Raw genomic sequence first — 19,902 nt, 5'->3', positions numbered from 1 at the left:
TGTTAAGCAACTAAGAAAGGATTTCTTTCAAGGCTCTGTGGCTTTTGAGCCTTGAAAAATCTTATTAGTCAGATAGGGAGAAAAAAGTATATATAAGCAACCCATTCTAGGAATCTAGCAGCTTGTGAAGAGAAAGAACACAATTATGCTGAGCTACATGGCCGAAAGTTTAACAGATCAGACCCCATGTGCCCTAACACACTTAGTCTAACTCTGACTTGCTGAGCTGCTTTAAGCTCTTTGTCAAAACGGCATGAGCCTCAGCAATTCATTTCACAAGCACAAGACACCACTGTAAGGTAAAGCTGATGCAAGCTGGGAGTAGCTGGATCAGTGAGATATGACTCTCATGTCTAAACAGGGCTTTGGGCTGAGCAGAGCTGGCTTAAAGCAACTTTCTCATCACAAAACGGAATGGATAAACGGAGCAACTAACACACTTTCTCTGACCCTCTGGTCCTTAGCTGCAAAGGTGACCAGTACACTCCATTGTCATTACAAGGCCTTTTTCATATGTCAGCACAGTCATTGCCGAGAAATATTAGTGGTAAAATTCCTTAATAAACCAAGTTCCCTAAAATCTCTAGAGAATGGAGGCTTCCAAATTTTAAAATTTTATTAGGAAGCTATTTTCTCAAAGACTTCATTTTGAAAATTAACCCCAAGGCTTGGAATAGCTCTAAAACCTCAGTGGCTCTTTTAAAAACTGAGAGGCCCTTCTTTTCCCACTTCTTATTTCTTAAACAAACTATTACACAAAAATTCCCTATTTCTTAAGTACTTAGAATTTAAAATTGAATGTTTTTGTCTCAAGAAGCAGTTATACAAATAGAAGGAAACATTTTGCAATGCAGCAGGCTTGCGCCCAGTTTTGTTATAGTATAACACCTGGGCTAATGCCCTCAATTCAGCAAAGTTACAAAGCACTTCTAACAGGTTTTCAGGCCAGAAACCTGCCTGCTCCTTCCCCAGTGAGAACTGCCATTGAATAGCGGCTGGAAAGCTGCTGCATGTTTAAGAAACATGAGAGAAAGTTAGAGATAAGACTTAGGCTTAGTATCACATCTCTGAAGAAATCTGGAGACCATTCTTCGTCTTGTTTACTCATCTACAACTTGGAGTTAATCCTTCTCCTGCATTGCACAAGTCCTGCACCATTGCAGAACAATGCACCACTAACCCCGAGTTACCTGTTAACACCAAAGCTGTGGCCCGTATGTCCTTCCTTTCCTGTCAGTGCCACGGCAGGGTTTTGCTAGTGATGGGAAGACAAAAGCTAACTCCTGCTTGAAAACCCTCCCCGAATCTTCTCAGCTCTTCCTAAACCAACCACTGCCTTCTCGTCTCCCTTCTGCAGGATCATACTCCCCCCACCGTTTGGGCAGTAGATACAGCAGTGCGCTTTGCTCTCTGCCCTGGTCCCCTGCGTATTCTTGCAATATAACGATTTATAAGGAGGAGGGTGGTTGTTTCTCTCCTACGTGCCAGGCTGAGGGCTCCGCGGGCTTCCCTCTGGCCGCTCTGAGCCCTGCCGATTTCAGTGGGAGGTGGAAATGCCCTGCACCTTTTTCAGAAGACACAGAAGGTTCCCCCTGGCAAACGATCTCCTGAAACATGCACTTTTTACCATTGCAAAATGGTCCAAAATTAACCTTTAAAAGCCGTAAATTACCACAGTAAGCCAAGGAATTTGCATTTGTAAAGTACACGCCTGAGGTGCAAAACACATTAACAAAATACACAAATAAACAAAGCTGTTCAAAACCAAATGCAATTATACATTCAGGGCAAGGTGCCATGGAAATCCAGGTCAGTTGTGCATGTATGTTTGAAGGCAAAGTTCTGCCCTGAGTCCAAACTATTTTGTTTCCCCCGTAGGGAAAATATACTAGAAAATAGTGGTGCTACCATATTATTTACAGGGCAGCAGTAGCTAAGGAAATGAATAGCTCGATATACATTTTGCACTGGACATGGCTAGTATGTAAAGGCACACATCTGAGAACTACTTCTTTGCCTGAGAGATGGGTGCTTAAGTGCACACCTCGTCTGTGACCATATTAAAAGCTGTGTTACTTACACAAGGAGGATGCCGGCAGGCACCTTGAGGCAATTTAGGTACTGAACCTCCCATTTTCATGGGAGGCCTTCCAGCCTGCTCAGGCATTTAGAGTAATTCAATGCATCTGTACAGCTATTATGTGCCAGCACCACCCAACCTCCCTGTAGCGGCACTTCTAAAACTCCGAGAAGCTAGTGATGGTCCAAGAACATTGTAATGACACGGAGATTCATTTTAGTAATCTTCCCCAGCAAGCATCCTGGAGACTGACCTGCGGATGGAAGTGTGACCTTGGAGCAGAATAATTTTTCAGATATATATCCTGATATATCAAGGGTGGCTTTGATTACCATACAGCTCAGCCACTCACAACATTTCACTCTCATGCCTTTCCAGCAAGGACTGTGGGGCCTTCCTGAAGGTAATGGAAAAATGAAACTTTACAGCTGCTGCACGAAGTGCATTCTCCTCCAGCGTTGCACCAGTATGTCCTTCAGTGAACCTCATTGCCTTTAGCTTCTGTCATTAGACACCCATAGCCAGCTTTTATTTCCACATGTCTAACTCTTGTGTTTGGTGTCATTCAGTTCAATTCAGTGATTTTTAACAAGTGCTTTGCAAGGCCCGTGGGGGATGGCTTCCACCCTTGTGGACAAGTCCTAGGGGTCTCCAAAAGGTAACTCAGGTTTCAGCTATGCAGCTGAGTCCCCTGAAGCTCCCTGCTCAGGTAATACAGCCTACCTTATGCCTGAACAAGTGTAGGGACCAGACCCCAGTGCACACTGCCTGCCTACTTTGTACTTGGTCTCTCCAGCCAGGGAATCATTTAATGAACCTAAGGGTGCAATGCAGCTGCAGATGTGTATGAAGCATGGACAAGCTGGAAATTACAACCCCTGGGGAACACCTGCATGAAATATAAATATGCTTTTCAGAAAGCCACTATCACCAGGCTTGATGACCCTACACAGGGGCCCACACCTACATGGGAAACTTTCTACAGGTCCACAAATCAAAAGTGGCTGGAGGCAAACATTCAGAGAGGGGTGGTGGGGGGGCATCCCAGGCAGGTGTTCTTGTCACACAGCTGCAAGACATGTTTCCAAGTGTGAATTTTGAGGGTCTCTTCTATGAAAATTTTTCTTCTGAAAAGGACTACTAGACCTTTTCAAAGAAAGAAATCCCTGTTTGTTCTCTGTTTAAGCCATGGCTGTAGGAATTGCCTCTGTTTTGAATATGACCCTTTTTCCTGGGGGCTGTCACAAGTAACATAACACCAAGAAGGTAGGTTATGCTCATTCAAATCCAATGGAGAGAAGCCTAAAATAGTTTTCCTGGCTGGATCAATAGACATTTAGTGCTAACTCTGGTGGGCTTTTCTGGGCCTTGTTTTGGGAGTTTTTGGGGGAGGAACAGAAAACATACTGAATTAATTCAACAGACAGCACCACAAATTAAAAAGTTTTTGACAAAAGCAGACAGCATCTCACTAGTATGTCCTTGTTTCATAGTGTAAACTCCAGGCAGCCATCCTGGTTTGACCATTCAGTTAAAAAAGCTTTACATTTCATCATAACAATGTCCTACATATACTTGTTGTTGCACTTGCTTGGTTGCAGGATAGCTGAAGCTATGTTCCTTTTATCTTTTGCCAGAGTTTACCTCATCCTCTTCCAGCTGCGAAGGCTGCACCTCCCCTTGGGTAGGACTGCTTTCTTTTCTAGGCTGGGATCTAACTGCAATGCCCTCTATAAGGGCAGATCAAATCTGAGTCTCTGTGGCTACTGGCCTAAGTGTGATCACAGGCATAACATGGCCCAGCCATCACCCCACAAGTAAAAGTGTATTGAAAAAACTAAACTTTTACATAAATAGATTTTAAAGTAACAAATAATCTACATGCATGTCCATCTGTCTAGAAAGTTATCTCCAGGGGACAACCTGGTGAAGCTTCAAGCATCCCCACAGCTCCTTTGGCTCCATTTTGTTTCCTCCTGGCAACTGTCAGCTATTTCTTGAGAAAGCATCTCCCCTGAGCTGTGCCGAGTTCTCCTGCATATCTGGGATTCAGTCCTCTGATCAAACTGCAATCCCAGGCTGAATGGCAGTTTCAAGGCCAGTGACTGTCTCCTAAGACCTCTCAAATCTTTCAGGAGGAGTGGCTTATTGTAGTACAGTTTTCCTTATGTCTGCTTTTTCCAGAAACCTTTTACTAATGATCTTAACAAAATACAGCTCAATAATCCAAGCAAAAGGCATGGCCTGTCTCAAAACACATTAAGATGGCAAAAGTCTCTATGGAACTGTTTTTTTCACTGAGGAACCAAAATACATGAGGCTTATCTTAAGGCCCATGTGCTTCATCTGGACTTGATTTAGGTGACTAAGTGGGCACAGCATCTTGTCAAAACACAGTGCCCAGTTATGGATGTTGAGCACATAATAACCTGGGACAGTGACAATGAAAATCAGCTTTGGTGCATTTTCAGTTGGGCACTAGACACGGAGAGCGCCAAAATTTATAGATTCTTTTGAAAAGCCTGATGTAAACGACTTGGTCAAAACCAAGTGAGTCAATAGCTAAGCTGTAAAAAAGAGATGCTGCTGGGTTATATACTTTATTTCTAGCTCAAATTGCTTTTTGAATTTGAATTCAAAATGTCTGGCTAGCCTATTTCTCATTTCTACTCAGCTTCTTTATTACTAAGGTGGAGACAGGAGAAATTAAAATTCTGACATACCATAAGAGATCGTGTTATGCTGATGTAAAATTGATCAGAAAAAGCCCAGTTCTGGAATTTTCCAGCAAAAATTTGAAGCTTTGGGAGGTAATGATAACAAGCAGACATGTATTTGTTTATGGGAACTGCAAGTAGTGAAATTTGCTTATCAATTTCAAAAAGGGCAGAATTTGGCCTTACCCTGCAAGAAAATAACAGGAAAACACAACAAAACCCATCACATGAAGTTTAGATTAGATGGGAACTGCAAGCTGCATAGCTCAGATCAGGAATCCCAAACTTCCCAAGAATACAGAGGACCTCGCTTCAAGGGTGCATGTTCAACCTCTCCTGTGTCACATGACTCAGGGTTATTTGGACCTGGTACTTTGCAGCAAGGCCACAGTAATTTTAAATCAGATTGTACAGAGAATACAACTTCCTGATGGAACTAATACAAACCTGTCGTAGATAATGAAGCACAAATACCCTTGTATTTTCCATTTTTCATAGTATAGTAGAGAGTGAATAAATATAATAGGTCTCCTCCTCCTGGGAACACTGCAGTAAGTTTTCCTTTGAATTTTTTCTATGCATTATACATGCATATATGCATTGTACCTTGTAAAGACAGTCATGATGTTTTTACTCTGGGATGGATATAGATGTAGATGACATAGATTTGCAAGGGGTAAATAATCAACTGTGTGATTATATGACTATATGTCCATTCTGTGATCATCTTTAGTACATTGCAGAATGAACCCCTATAGAGCTAACGTTTGTAAAACCGCTTTGTAGTCCTCAGATGAAAGACGCTACAGGAGTGCAAGACACTATTATCATTATTCAAACAGTAAGCCTGAAATAAAGCATGAAACTACTGCCAGAGTGACTGTGGGGAGGTGGGAGCAGGGCAGGGGTGCGAGAGAGGGTGAAACAGCAGCTGGCATTCTCATTTGCTGCCATTAGCACGGATCACATATCTCTATGTGGAGAATCATTTTCTAATTCTACCTTGGGAGGGGAGAGGGGGAAAGAGAGGGGCATTCATTCCATGTCATTCAGAAAGGACCTTAAAGACCTATTTATTATGCTGCTTCCTTCAGGGAGTTTGCTATAGGGTTCTGATTTCAGCTACGATATACTGCCTGCTGGAGGAGAAAAAAAACTTACTGAACCAGTGGTCTCCTTTCCTCCTCTCAACCCTGAATTTCACATCAAGTTATATTGTTCTCTTTCCCCTTTCTGTTTGTAATGTCAAAACATATATGCTCATACACACATACACAGCAAGAAGATCTCAAAGAGCTATGAATATTCCTGTCTCAAGAACCAGGATAGTGGAAGACATCCTTGATCCTGTCTAGAAAGGCCTGAGAGGAATTTGTTTAACTCTCTCAGCTGGGATTCTCATTTATTTAGATCATAATTCAGTTTGATTTGTTCAGTCCTTTAAAGCTGAACAGTAGAGTTAAAATGGGACATGATTTTCATTTAATAACAGAGTCATCAGAGGTCCCATTCTTTGACATGCACCTCTTGCTCCTAATTGCAGATATCCTTCTTTACAATGAAGGAACAGTTTTAAATATCAATTCATTGTGTCTACAGCTCTTATCCAATAAGGGGTTTAGCAACACATAAGCATTATTCATATATGATAAAGACAGAGCAAGCAGGAATAATCAGGTTTTCGAGCATCCCCAAAACATTGGCAGCAGACATGTTTTGGTATGACCACATGAGAAAGCATCAAAGTTTCAACAGTGTTTGCCTAACCTTCCTTCTTTACTATGTTGGGAGTGGTGCAAGCCAGGGGTCCTTACACATTTATCCACTGATGCAGTCCTCTACTTTTATATGTTTCCTTTAGGTCACCAGACACTGAGTAGCTGTTGTAAAACCAGGCAATCTAGTGGAGTATTGGGGGGGGGGGGGGGGGGGGGGGAGCAGGGAAGAGAACAAAATTTCATGACAGACTAAATCCTTATGTGGTTCAAACTGGGGTAGCTTCCTCTCAAGTCAGTGGAATTGTGCCAGTTTACTTCAGTGAGAAGCTGTGCCCGTTTTTTCCAAGTGTCTTGCAACTGAACGATGTGCAAGTACAACTCAAGACCGTATCTATATTTAATCACGTGTTAATATTTGACAGAAGTGGATTGTCCCTCATTCAGTGATTCCTCTGTGCTCCTGAATGCAAAAGCCTCAGCCACCTAATCTGTATCAAAGATGCAGGTAACAATTCCAGGTTGCCATCATAAATTAGCAGTGAATACACCAATAGAAGAAATTCTCCTTACAACTGGGGCAAATACACTCCAGTTAGATATACATTTGCATTGCACCAAATGTCAGAGCCCCTTTGTGGACCTACATAGATGATGCTGAGGTAGGTAAATTATGAACTGTCACTTTTGCCATCCCTTTCAACTCACTTGGCCCCACTGTCTTATCGCTGCACATTGTTTGGCTGCCACATGTTGCGGGATTTCACAGGTCTAACAACCACAGACTGGACCTCTGATAAGTATTGCAAGAGTTTGTGATACTGGGATTTTACTCCTGTATCTGCCAAAGAAAGAAGGAAAGAGCAAGGAAAAGACTGAGAGATCCCAACTTACTGCTTTACATTTTGTCCTCCTTCTCTCACTGTATTATTTTTCTTTAAAAGCTAGTTGCAAATAGAAAATGATGTGCTACATCAACAGGATCACAGTTACTGCAGAATGGCTGTTTTGCCTAAATTCTCCTTTTCCTACATTGTCTCCACTGTCCTGCACCTTTGCACAAGCATAAAGCAAGAAATAGAGTTGCATTTAAAACATAGGCAGTAAGGGGAAATGCAACAGAAGTATCAGGAGAAAGAGAAGGGTTTAATGTAATATGAGATATAAATCAGTTCTACAGGGTTTGCCCTTAAAAGTCCATTATAGGATGTTAATTGTGATTTTATAGACTAAGTGACAGGGTGTACTCCTCCTCGGTACTGAATTTATGAATAAAAGACGATCGCCAGCCTGCGTTAAATGCTGGTGAAGGCGTTTCACTGAAGCCTTTGGCTACAGAATTCCATTTCTTCAGCTTCATTCACATTCAAATGTTCACACTGATAACTCAGTTCTCCTCAGCCAGGGGAATAAAGGGGGCTCTGATGCCTGATTCCACTTTCAATTACGCTGCTGCAACTCCAGAGTAACTCTGCGGAAGTCAAGTTTCACACCAGTATGAAAATCAGTACAAGAGCGGATTTGGTCCAAAGGCTGCTCTGGCAACGTGTCAATCAAGGGGTTTTCTGTCAGACTGGATGGGTCTGAGATGATAGTGTAAAAAAGCAGTGCCCTGGATGGCACCGCAGGATCTTATTAAAAAAGTGAAACAAACAGGCCTGACCCAATATTTGAGCAAGTGCAAAGAGTTCCCTGGCCCCAACGGGCTGCACACAGCTAAAGCTGACTGGGTGCTTCTGGCAGTGACAGGGGCAAGGAGGGCAACAAGGAGCTCGGAGGGGAGAGGCGCGGGCGGCACTTGGTCTGCCGTCACATCCACCGCCCTTCCCCCGAGGGCCAGCTCTGGAAACCTTGGTGAAATGCACGCAGCCTTGAATCATCCAGAACTCTTGCAAACATAAACCCCACAACAGGCCTGAAGTCTGTCTTCAGCCTCACAGCAAGGGGCCAGAGTACTGCCCGGAGTTTATAGCCAGATGTCAGCTTTGTAAGCCTTGAAAATATTCCCATTCAAGGTTGTTTTCTTGTACTCAGGCCCTTTTCCAACTTGGGTGTGTAGCTCAAAGACCTCTAAAAGTCTATCTAAAAATTTATTATCTGTTTGCAAAAATTAGGAGACACTGTTAATGGAAACCTTCAAGATACTCTATCTGCTCTGATCTATCTGAACAAATGTTGTGATTATTGTTAAGATTTTTCTGTTTCCAGGCTTGGTGTGAAAATTCCATGCAAACTTCAAGGTGACTGAAAGTGACTTTCTAAACCAGAAACTGAAAGTTTGGATTCGTATTGAGACAATTTGAAAAAGTGGCCGTGTATTAGATGTTTTGATCACTGAAGAACTTCGCCATTAACAACAATTCACCCTTTCCAGAAAAATCTTTGATTGGCCCTGGCCAAGGGAAGGTCATGTCCCAAATCTGTACTCACGTCTACTCACTGAACTTGATTCTGCATGGGCCAGTCACTTATTACCATTTTTAGTATAAACTATGAAGGATGTGTGTATCCCAGATGCAAGAAACTCCATCAGAGAAGAAAGGTTAAAACAATAAAGTGGGTCTCTAGGTAGGTCTTTATCAAAGTGTCTGCATAAAGGATGGCCTTTCTATGATAAGGTCTGTTTTCTTAAGATTCTCCCAGAAAATTGCCCCAAGCCCACAAATTCCAAGGAACAAATATTAATCTAAAGTGTAATTAAAGTGGAAATCATGAATTTGGAGACTCATTATCCCACAGCCGGCTGTACTCTTATAATGCAGGCTATAAGGCAGCATGATGCATTGTTGTGTCAAATAAGCAAAATCCTATATCTAAATCCATCCAAAATACCTGCTTTTTAGCAGAAATTTCCGACTAACTCAGGGTTTATTCATTTCCCTCCTGTGTAATTAGCTATCAAATTACTTTCGTTCAGAGCAGTTAATGCTATTCTACTTGCAGTTATTGTGCACTCAGAATAATCAGATACTATGTATTTAATAATAATACATTGGAAGGGACTGAACGCAGAGTAAGAATTAATCTATATCCAGTGTTGTAACATACACAAGAGAAAAAGCAGACATGCTAGTGGCCTTGCCCTGCACTGGCGAGGAAAACAAGAGCTTTCCAGCTGACTTCAGGGGACTTAGGTCACTGATCAGTTCTATGGAAAGCTTACACGGGAGTTATTGTCACAAACAGCTAAAACAGAAAAGATTTGTGGGGTTTACATGTCCCTCAGTATCAGGAGCATGTATCAAAACTGAATATTTCACTGTATTATAAGGCTAAACTTTCAGCCTCTTTATATCTCCAGGCCTAAAGGAGAAAGTGGGACAGAGAAGCCGTCAGTCTCCCATTGCCACTTACACCTCTTCTAGTGCTCCACCTTGCCTACATTGCCCTGGCTCGCACCAGTCAGCCAGGACTCTTCCCTTGGCACTCCTGAGCAAAGCAGCAGGGAGAAGCAGCAGCTCTCCCTCCGCTCCTGCCCGTTGATGATGTAGGGCAGTCCTGTTCCATCCCAGGGTGTAGGCAGCTGGTTATTCAGCAAGATGGTCACAACTCTTTTGGAAGTTGGAGGAAAGCATGTGGAGTGTGGATGGGAAGGGGTCAGAGGAGTGCTTGGAAACTAGTCTGTGTCTGTTCAGGCCTAGCACTTTGGTGACCAATTGTTTTAATAAAAGCCTATTTCACTTTATGTATTGTAGATAGGGTTTTTCAGAGAAAAGCACTATCGAAGCCACAGACTTTGGCAAATTCCAATTGCTTTTCTTCTGCATACTTTTAATTCACTCTAGCTTCCCACCATAAATAAAGTACATTAAATATTGTGGCAGTGGTTATTTCAGTGAATCCAATAGTAAATAAAAATATGTGTTTATAAGGTAAATCATACAGTACCTAAAAGGGAGGCACGGAGAGACAGATCACCAAAGAGATTAATTTCTAGCCAGGTATCACTGTACAAGCCCTGAAGAAGAGTAACCTGAATCTGTAAACAGGGTGGATCGTGGAATATAAGAAAAAGAAAGCAAAGCCTCTGACTGTCTCCTTTCTGAAAAAGAACAAGACATGAGTGAAACACTGCTGCCATGAGCAGTCCTGAGAGCCCTGTGGCAGCTAGGAAAGGCATTAGCAGGCTGTTACCCCAGGAGGAATGAGACCATGCAAGGACAGTGGTCCTCTCTCATCCCCATCCTGCCAACCTTCTTCCTACTCATCAAGATAATGAGGAGTGAATAGATACTGCTATTACAGATTGAGAATAATGGTATCCACACGTGAATCTGGATTCCCTCATGAAGACCGTGGTATTGTGTGAGACATGAGATTCAAATATCCCAAAGAGGCTATTGAGGAAAAAGGGTCTAATCCAGAGAAATGCTTCCAGGTAGCAAGGATAGCTGAAAGAAATGAGAAATAGGATGTAAAAGAGAAAATGGATGAAATGAGAAAAAAGGATGTAAAGGCAAAATGCTACAATAGGGAAAAAAAATATATATAAGAAGGGGGGGGCACACTTACTATATATCTGTACAGCAAAAAAAAAGATGTCATTGTAGGTTGTATATGGCAAGTCATGGTTTCATGCCAGCTTTAATTTTGCTAGCACACAGCATAGATCTCCAAAGGGCTGTACAAGCCACTGCACACCTTGTGCTCACTTATGCTGCATTTTGTGTGTCCAGGCCTTCACTGGTATTGTTTCTTGTGCAATCTTTACATAGTCATCCTCTCATTTTCTGGGTAGATACGTTCTTAGGAGCTTTGCTGATGACTGCAGCAAGATTTTTGCAGACATTACAGATAATCAGTACGCATACATTGCAGAAGGAGGTAGCTAAGCATTTAACTTTCCATATTTGCAAGTGTGCTGTTAAACCAATTTGCTTCCAGCTGGAAAGTGGAATCAGCTGCAATGCAATCCTATGAACACAGATAAGCAACAATTGCTGACTGAAGACGCATAACCATACCTTAGCCATGTACAGGGAAAACACTGAAAGGCCAGTGGGCAAATTCTGGCTGTTGTGAGAAACCCACCAAGCAGGAGATGTTATCACTTGGGGTTTACAGAAGGAAATGTAGGCAGAGCAGGACAAGCCTTGGATAGGACTGTAGTTTCATGCCAGATATTCTCAGCACGAAAGGGAAGGAAAAACAGTCCCTCATGCAGCTTTGCTGCTGAATATACAGACGTATGTCAAGGACAGACACATTGAATAAACTAAGGTTAAAAACAGATCCCCATTGGCAACCTCAGCCTGCTGAAATGTGGAGCTCCATTAGCCATGATGGAGTCTCTAAGGAAAGAGCTGGCAAAGCTACATCTTCATTCCCACTGTAACTTCCAGCCTAGCAGTGACAAGGAAGACTTCAGGTATGCCAGACTTGCACCATTACACAGTCTGAAAACCAGTGTCATTATAAAAGTACTCCACAGGGTCTTTGGGGCAAAGCATTCCCGCTAGCGATGACAAAAAGTGAACCCATACATACCGTGTTAGAGGAACTCTCCTGACAACCCCTGCTATACCTTTTGGCAAGTACACAAGTCCTCTGGCTGGTCACAAATGCCTCTGGCATCAGCCCAGCCTGCTGGGTAAACTGAACCATTCATTACAGCAACTCCCAGCCACCAAGGCTGTAACTAATGACATTGCTATTACACAAGGAGCTGACAACAGAGAAGCAATTCAGGATTATGATATCAAAACATCCTGAGAAACCGGAAAGCATTAAGGAAATCACCAGAGCAGGGGTTATGAAAGAAATCCTGGGATATAGAAAGAGGCAGCCATCTTTCCAGAGGCTGCACAATAGACAGAAGACTGAGAGCCATGGGGCAGCGGTATAGCCAGAGTAGGTGCAGAACCTCATCCTATGGGAAACTTAAGAGAAATAGTAAGCATGCACTGACCTGAAGTCAGCACGCATGGGAAACTACTGCATGGGATTTCAGACCGAGACTTAGGAGCCATGCACGTGTCCACGACACATGTGGCTGAGAATCCAGCTTTAGCATGTGAAGTATCAATGTCCCCTAGAAACACCCCTCCTGGCTTTGATGTCCCCAAACCTTTCTGAGAACAGCATTGAGGCATTTCTCCATAGGGGATCAAAGCTGCTGTGCGCCATGGCATGAGGGAACAGCAACACCTTTGCTTCTTTGCTAATGGGGCCACAATGGAGGCAAATCCCAGGGCTGATCAGATCACATGAAACAACTCATACAAGAGGTAACCCCGTGCTTCCAGCTAAATTGGGAAAAGTAACATTACCTCAGGGTGACTGGCAGTCATCCCAGGATATTGGGAATTATCTCATGAGGCTGGTATGTGTTTCACACCTGGGGCTGGAGTCTCATGTGAGATGATCCAAAAAAAGTTTGCAGTATGCTGTTCATGAAAACAGAATTTGGAGTATAAAGCCATGTTTTCAAATTTTCAGATTCTACAGCTTCAAAAAACTCAAACCTAAACCTAGGGAAGTGCTGACAGGTGGCTTTTCAATGTCAGTAACCGGACTATATGGTCACAGCATGTCACACTGCTCTTATACCCATGAGGAAGGTCTTCTGGGGTGCATGAGGGCAAGAGGCAAGCTCAGGGACCTGACGCCATATTCTGTAGGGGGTCATAACCTAACACCCTTTGCTCAACCAACCATCCACTGTGCCCTGCAGCAGCATTTGTGTAATTCAGTGCCAAAAGGGAATCCAAGTGCAATGCATCTTCCCTTGGATGCCTGAGAAAGTAACAACAGCAGTAGAGATAGCCCAGAGATTTATGTCAAAGACACAGAAGACAGAAGTATGTTGCTTATCAAACAGCATGGACCATTGCATGCCAACATGAGGCATTTTCCCAAGGACTAGGTAGTTACTCAGCATTGACTGAAGGGACAGGGAAACATGATAGCTTCCTGTGAAGAACCCAGAGAAGGAGCAGTGCAAGGCATACAGGGAAAGGGAACAGAGTGAGAGCCAGCAGCCTGCTTGTCACAAAAAAACAAAAGACCCGGGATCACAGTGCAAATGGATTTTTACCTTGCTGTCAAATAGCTACATAAAATAAGGCCAAAAGGCAATGTCCAAGTTGCACTGGAATACTTGTTATATGAGGTAGCTACAGATCCAGAATGGCAAGACAAAAGGCAACTGCAAATAGAAGACATCCAGCACAGGAGGACAAATAAAAACAAGGCTAGGGAACATGGGATGAGCCTCAGCCTACAACGCTGGATTCAGAAAAATAGGTTTATGTCACAGCATTTTGGACTGGTAAGTCATGACTCGAGAGTCATGCTGGCAACACGAGAGGAGCAAGTCCACTCCCGGCAGCTTTTATATGAAGCTGCTTTAGCCACCTGAGCACCCATCGGCTGCAGTGGCACATGGCATAGGCAGACCACATCGTTCTTTGCCCCAACAGCTAGGGAAAAAACCCCCAACAAAACACAGCTGGAAGAAAGAAGGCTCCAGAAGCTGGAAAAGGTGACCACAGAAGTTCTCTACCAGGCCTAATTTTTGTATTATATGTAGCAACCTGCATGGAGGTGGAACAGAGGGGCAGGAGTTGTCACCTGGAGGAGCTCATGGGGAGCACCTGGAAGCCAGTCTGTCTGCACCTGGCCAGAGCACCTGTGGCATCTCACATGTAAAGAGTTTCAAGCCTGTTTAATATTCTGAGCTTGGAGCACACTCCTTCTCAGCCAGAATGCAAAATGAGGTGCAATAGCTTATTTCACTTAAAGGGGTAAGAGGTACTTACTTTCTGCTAGATCGCAAGGGAGAGGAGATGGAGCACAAGGTCTGTGCAGCTCACTGCTTGCACAGGTCTGGGACAGCCAAGCACCATGCATTGCTCAAGGGAGGCTGTAAAGTTACAGTCCTGTTATGGTGTTAAGGAGTGCTGTGATATGAGGGGCTGTTTTTTGAAGAGGACATTAAAGCAATTTCTTGAACACTTGCTCATTAAAAATTCTACTGCTGTTTTAACAAGAGCAGGATGCTATGTCAAGCACTGTGAGCTTTTATTAGGAAATGCAAAATCATGCCAAACATTCCAGGTCTGAGTCTCATATCAAGCCTAAAGATCAGTTTCCTTGATTTGTCAGAAGATCCTGGACTTAGCTTTTAAACCTGTGTTGCCAGTTCAGATCATTTATATAAATGATCTTTATCTGTCTCCAACTTTACCATGTCTCTGCAGAGAAAAAGCCCCCAAAATTCAATTTGTAATTCCTTTTACCCTTCAATTCCCAGTCCCACTTAATTTTCTATCCTACTAGCTTTGCTTCTGCTGGGTTTTCTGGTTCTTCTCTTTTCTTTATCACTTCCACAGTCAGTGTACTCGGTCTGTCCCTTTCATGGCCCTGCTGTGAGTGCCTGCAAGCAAGGATGCAGACATTTTCCCCTACATGTCAGGCTTGAAACTGTTGCTGTTGCTGACCTCCTGCTGTTACAGTACACACCTTTCCACTGTAAAGGCAGCAACATGATTGTCTGTCTCAGACTTTCAGCTGACCAGCAGCTGGGGTTTGAGGTTACTGGAGGAGGAGAAGATGTGCTTGGCCACATAGGCGTGCTGCTAGAATGGAGAAGATAGTTGGGAAAGCCCTTGGGAAATCCCAGTGTTTTATTGAAATCAGGACAGATCCCAGTTTCAGCAAATCAGCTGGGAGCGCAAGAATGCCTTGCATGGCTAAGACGATCCCAGTAACACAGCACATCTGGTAACCCTATGGACAGAGTTAAAAAGAAATAAAACTTCCCAGGGAAAAGGTCAGAACTTTGATTAATATCTCCTAGAAAAGCAAAGTGCTTGATGCCGATCTCACAACAGTTTTGCATTACTGCAACTCCATTAATTTTACTGGAGTCACCACAGACTTTCACCACTGCTTGAGCAGCACTTTCCAATGGGTAAACTTTAGTACTTTTTTCCTTGCTCACCCCACTTTCAAGACATTCACACTCCACAGGTCTGGGAATTTCTCCGGAATAGCTGTCAGGGGGCTTGATAAGTGTATCTTAGTGTGTTTATTCCCAGCTGCTCCACATCTCGTGTACTTTACTCTCCAACTCTGGCAGGCACGATCCCGGCAGATGGGTATGCATGGACAGCTCAATATACAAGCCCGTATCAAATGTCCTATGTATTTATAGATATACAAATACCCATATATTTTTATTTACACACTGTTGTTTATACACTTTGATTTGGACACCCAGACATTTGAAGAGTTCCTACTCCAGAGCCTAGGCACCCTAGCAGATTAGTCATATAATGAAACCAAGATGAGAAGAGCAGTAGCAAGCCAAATGGCTTCTCTTTGCAGTAAAACAGCCTAGATATTCACCCCAAACCTAACCACCCCCCAAATTACTACAGAAAGCTAATTCCTCCAGCTAAAATACTGATGTACCCAGCTGAAGCTCTCTGCATCCAGCATCTTACCATAAAACATGCTTTCTTTTGCATGCTTCAAAATCACCGCCTAGGCTGTGGCTACACAAGAGCTAACTAAGAGTATATAAGAACGACATACCCCTCTGACCTCCTGAGCACGCATGGGTGCTGCACAGGTAGGCTGCAGGCTTGGGTCCAAGGTTTTCTGTGCACCCTAGAGGTTAGGTTCCCATAGCAGTGTGGCAGAATGGTCCCCATACCCAAGGTAAAAGTACCTATTTGGCTGTGCCGTACTGTAAGGGAAGGAATAAGCTGCCAAGCTGAGGGTTCCCAGAATGAACACCTCATAAGAAATTTTCACGTGTTTTCTTTCCTCAGCTCCACGTACAGGACCACAAAACCAAAAAGCACACCACTGCAGGCCTGGCTGGTAAGTCTTTTGATAACTCATGCTCAGACATTTTGCAATGGAAGTAGGCAGAAGCCCCAAAGCCAAACTGCAAAGCCCAACTGGAGAAGGAGTGATTCTACAGCTGGGGGTTCAGGTTGGGACCTCAGCACCATCAAACCCTGACAAACACGCAGCTCTAGGGCTCTGTGTCAGACCCTAGGTGGAAGAGAGCACCGTTGCAACCACTGCAGTAGGGTCAGGCTAGACTTCTCACAGGGAAGCTTGATGGCCCTTTTACACTTGCTGCATGGGAGTAAAACTGCAATCCAGAAGGAAGAACAAAATATTCTCCAATTCACAAATTGTGTGTGTTTGGTTTGTTTACTGAACTTTACATTTCCTGCATACTGTACATTGAGCAGAGCTATTGCAGCAGCATATGTATCCAAAGAGCAGGAAACAGACTGCCAACGACCTTCTCAGGGTATCAGCAAAATAAACAAACATAACATGCACATCAGGTGGTCTGAGTGCCAGCGCTGGGATAAACTGAATCTGCAGAGAAAGTGCCGTCGGAATTTCCCTTTAAACCACACCAAGCTGTAAAGCCGCTTGGGTGCAGGGAGCAGTCAAAATCAGATCAGCGTGTGAATGTTTTAAAAAGGGTAGATTAATTCATGTGAGCCAGGCAGCTCAGCTGGAACCGCTGCTCAGCTGCCAGCTTCGGCTGCCTGCCTCCTATAAGCGTGCTTTTCCTTCCCCTGCAAAAGACTTTCCCTGGTGAGAAGGCAAGTGTCCCCAGGAGGCACACTCATGGTGCCGCTGCTGGGCAATGACCTACCAGCGTTTACTCCATAGCTAGTGGAAGCAGATGCAGAGGGTCTGTCCCTGGCGAGTAGAGAAAGGGGATCTGCCCAGCAAGGGTGGTTTTGACCCAGAGCACCGAGTGTGTGATGTTCTCCCTGGGGCTGACAGCTCACAGGCAGGAGAGCTCTTCGGGGCAATCACTTCTCAGGGAACTGAACCTGGCTCTGAGTAAGGGACTCCAGAGGAGTAACACACATACATACATGTGTGTGTGTGTATATATATATAATGTGTACATATGGCTAGCGGCTTGAAGTGATTGACTTCTGGGAAAGATGAAAAATGTTACTGAACCCTTGTGGAAAGCCTGAAAGAATTTAATAGAAAATTACAGCCTTTCTCAAGAATTTAATATAGAATTATATAGGACAGTTAAAAACAGCAATAGAAAGGATATTACTCTCTATTAAACTCTATAGGTTTCAGAGCAGTTTAAATAGGGCCTTTTAATGTTTCTGCAGAGATTCCTATTACATCCTGTAGGGCTTTCCCACACGGATCCTAGCAGCCGTCAGGGAAAACCTGGTGCCAGTGAGCTCCTAAGCAAACAAGTCAAGTAATTCTGATAATCTACATTAGACCGAGCTCTGCAACTCTGCTGCAGCTCCATGAACCTCTATGACACTAGAAACGGCTCAGGGAAACTGAGGCTTTGGAAGAGACTTTCCATTCTGGTGCCCAGGTAGCACATGGTCATCACCACATAACAACCTTTCCTCTTTGCACTGACTGGACCTTACAGGGATGTATAGATCCAATATCTAAACACAAAGAATAACCTTCATTTTGGACTGAAATATGATAATAAACATAGTTGCATGGAGTAGGACAAAGTATCTAGGGATACCAGCAGCTGGGACACCCTCTGGAAAGCAGTCTCTGAGGCATGTGGGCACTAACCTCTGCCTTCAGCCAAAAGGCTACCTTTGGCCAAAGCTTTTGTTTCAGATTTATTTTTCTCACAGAATAATATGTGTGTACTGACTTAAGCACTTTAAGTGTGTTGAATTAGATATTTTATGAAAGGTATCCATGTTCATAGCCCTATCTTGATCCATTATAAGAACAGTGGACAAACTATTTTGGGTTACAGCACCCCTTTAAAACATCATTACACAGTAAACTACGCATATAGTAAAATATATGATTAATTTACCTCTTTTTGCCCATGGAAGATCCATTTTGTGTGTGTTCTATTGCCTTCAGTTTAGTGGTGTTTAAAATTACTAAATAAATATTGCACATTTCCCTCTCAGCAAAGCCATCCTAAAACCTACCTCTCGTCACTCATAGGAACTTGAAAAACTGTTGCCCGTCTTCTTCAGTCTGCACGGTCTGACAGTACCTCACAGCTTAAAAGACCGAATGCAAAACCCAGCAGTGCTTACACGAACATCTGAACACATCAAAGCTTTGCACCAAACCACTCCCTGACCCAGACAGTGGCATATGTCCATGGCAAAGTACTGTTCTGTACAACAACTATTTTTGTTAATCAGGGGGATAGCAAGGGTGGGAAGCAAAGTAGTGAGTTTGCTTAATGCATAGTATTGCAGTTTGGTGATCCTATCATAGTCCAGATAGGTTTTCATACTATTGTTTGAACCCTGCTAGACTCCTGTCACTGGAATGAACCACAATATTATATGACTGTGAGTTTCATATGCTAAGATGTTGAAAGGCCCTTCAGTTTCATTGAATGTCTTCTGTTCATAATGTTTTAAACCATCAGAATATAAAAAAAGCCCTAATACTGTACTTCATTGTAAAGTTTTTTATAATCTCTTGATATATTTGTCTTCCCTATCTAATGACAGCCCCAAATCAACTCACCTGGTATTGATTTTCTCTTAGATTGTATGAATTTGGCTTTCTCAGCAATAATGTAATTTTCAAAATATGCTCATCCCTTCAAGTTTGAAATTCAGTTATTTTTGAAAGTAAAAATCATTTGCTTATGAAACCTCAGCGGACTAACAATAGCAAGATTTAGCGCACAGGCCCCAAATATTTTGCATAATTCACCCAACTCTACATATACCTCACTTGAGAGGTGTCTAAACAGAGGGGGAGGAAGCAAAGTATGTACCTGAGCTGTCCTTATACACCAACAGGAGCCAGAGACAAAACTCCCCTTAATATCTATGGCAGAGGCTCAAGATGCTTCAAGGATTTACACAGTCATAGAAAATTATTCATATGAAGCTATTTGCATAAACATGTCTGCAAGATGAGGTTCCAAAAGCTGGAGGAGAGAGGAGATACTGAAGGACCCATTAGACAGACTTGTCTCTGAAACCATGTTTTCCAGATTTGTCTGTGGAAGAGCTCTCAGTGTGACTTGCTGGCTAATGCTGTAAAACCAGTTGAAACATTAGCTGTGTCTGAATCTAGTTGTTCTCTGGTTGTCACTCTTTAAAGTCCTACCAAATTCAAATGCTCATTGGAAGCACAACTGCAAGGAGGGGAAAATCCCTCTGCCTGGTGAGAGAACCAGAAGCAAGAATTCTTCCAGGGGAAGCCTTATCAGCAAATCCATGGAGACTTATCAGAAGATATACATCCAGAGGTTTTCAAGCTGCCTTTTTGTACTTCTCCTTAGGCCTGAAGTTTGATATCATTATGGGACATTTCCAAGGCAGCAGCAGCAGCAGCAGCCACCGCCTAATCTTTTCACAAGATGTAAATCAGTTTCAGTAATTATCATAATAGATGGTTTGCTCATGTTTTC

Source organism: Aquila chrysaetos, chromosome 3, assembly GCF_900496995.4.
Source record: "Aquila chrysaetos chrysaetos chromosome 3, bAquChr1.4, whole genome shotgun sequence".
Lineage (NCBI taxonomy): Eukaryota > Metazoa > Chordata > Aves > Accipitriformes > Accipitridae > Aquila > Aquila chrysaetos.
This window is presented reverse-complemented; position numbering follows the sequence as displayed.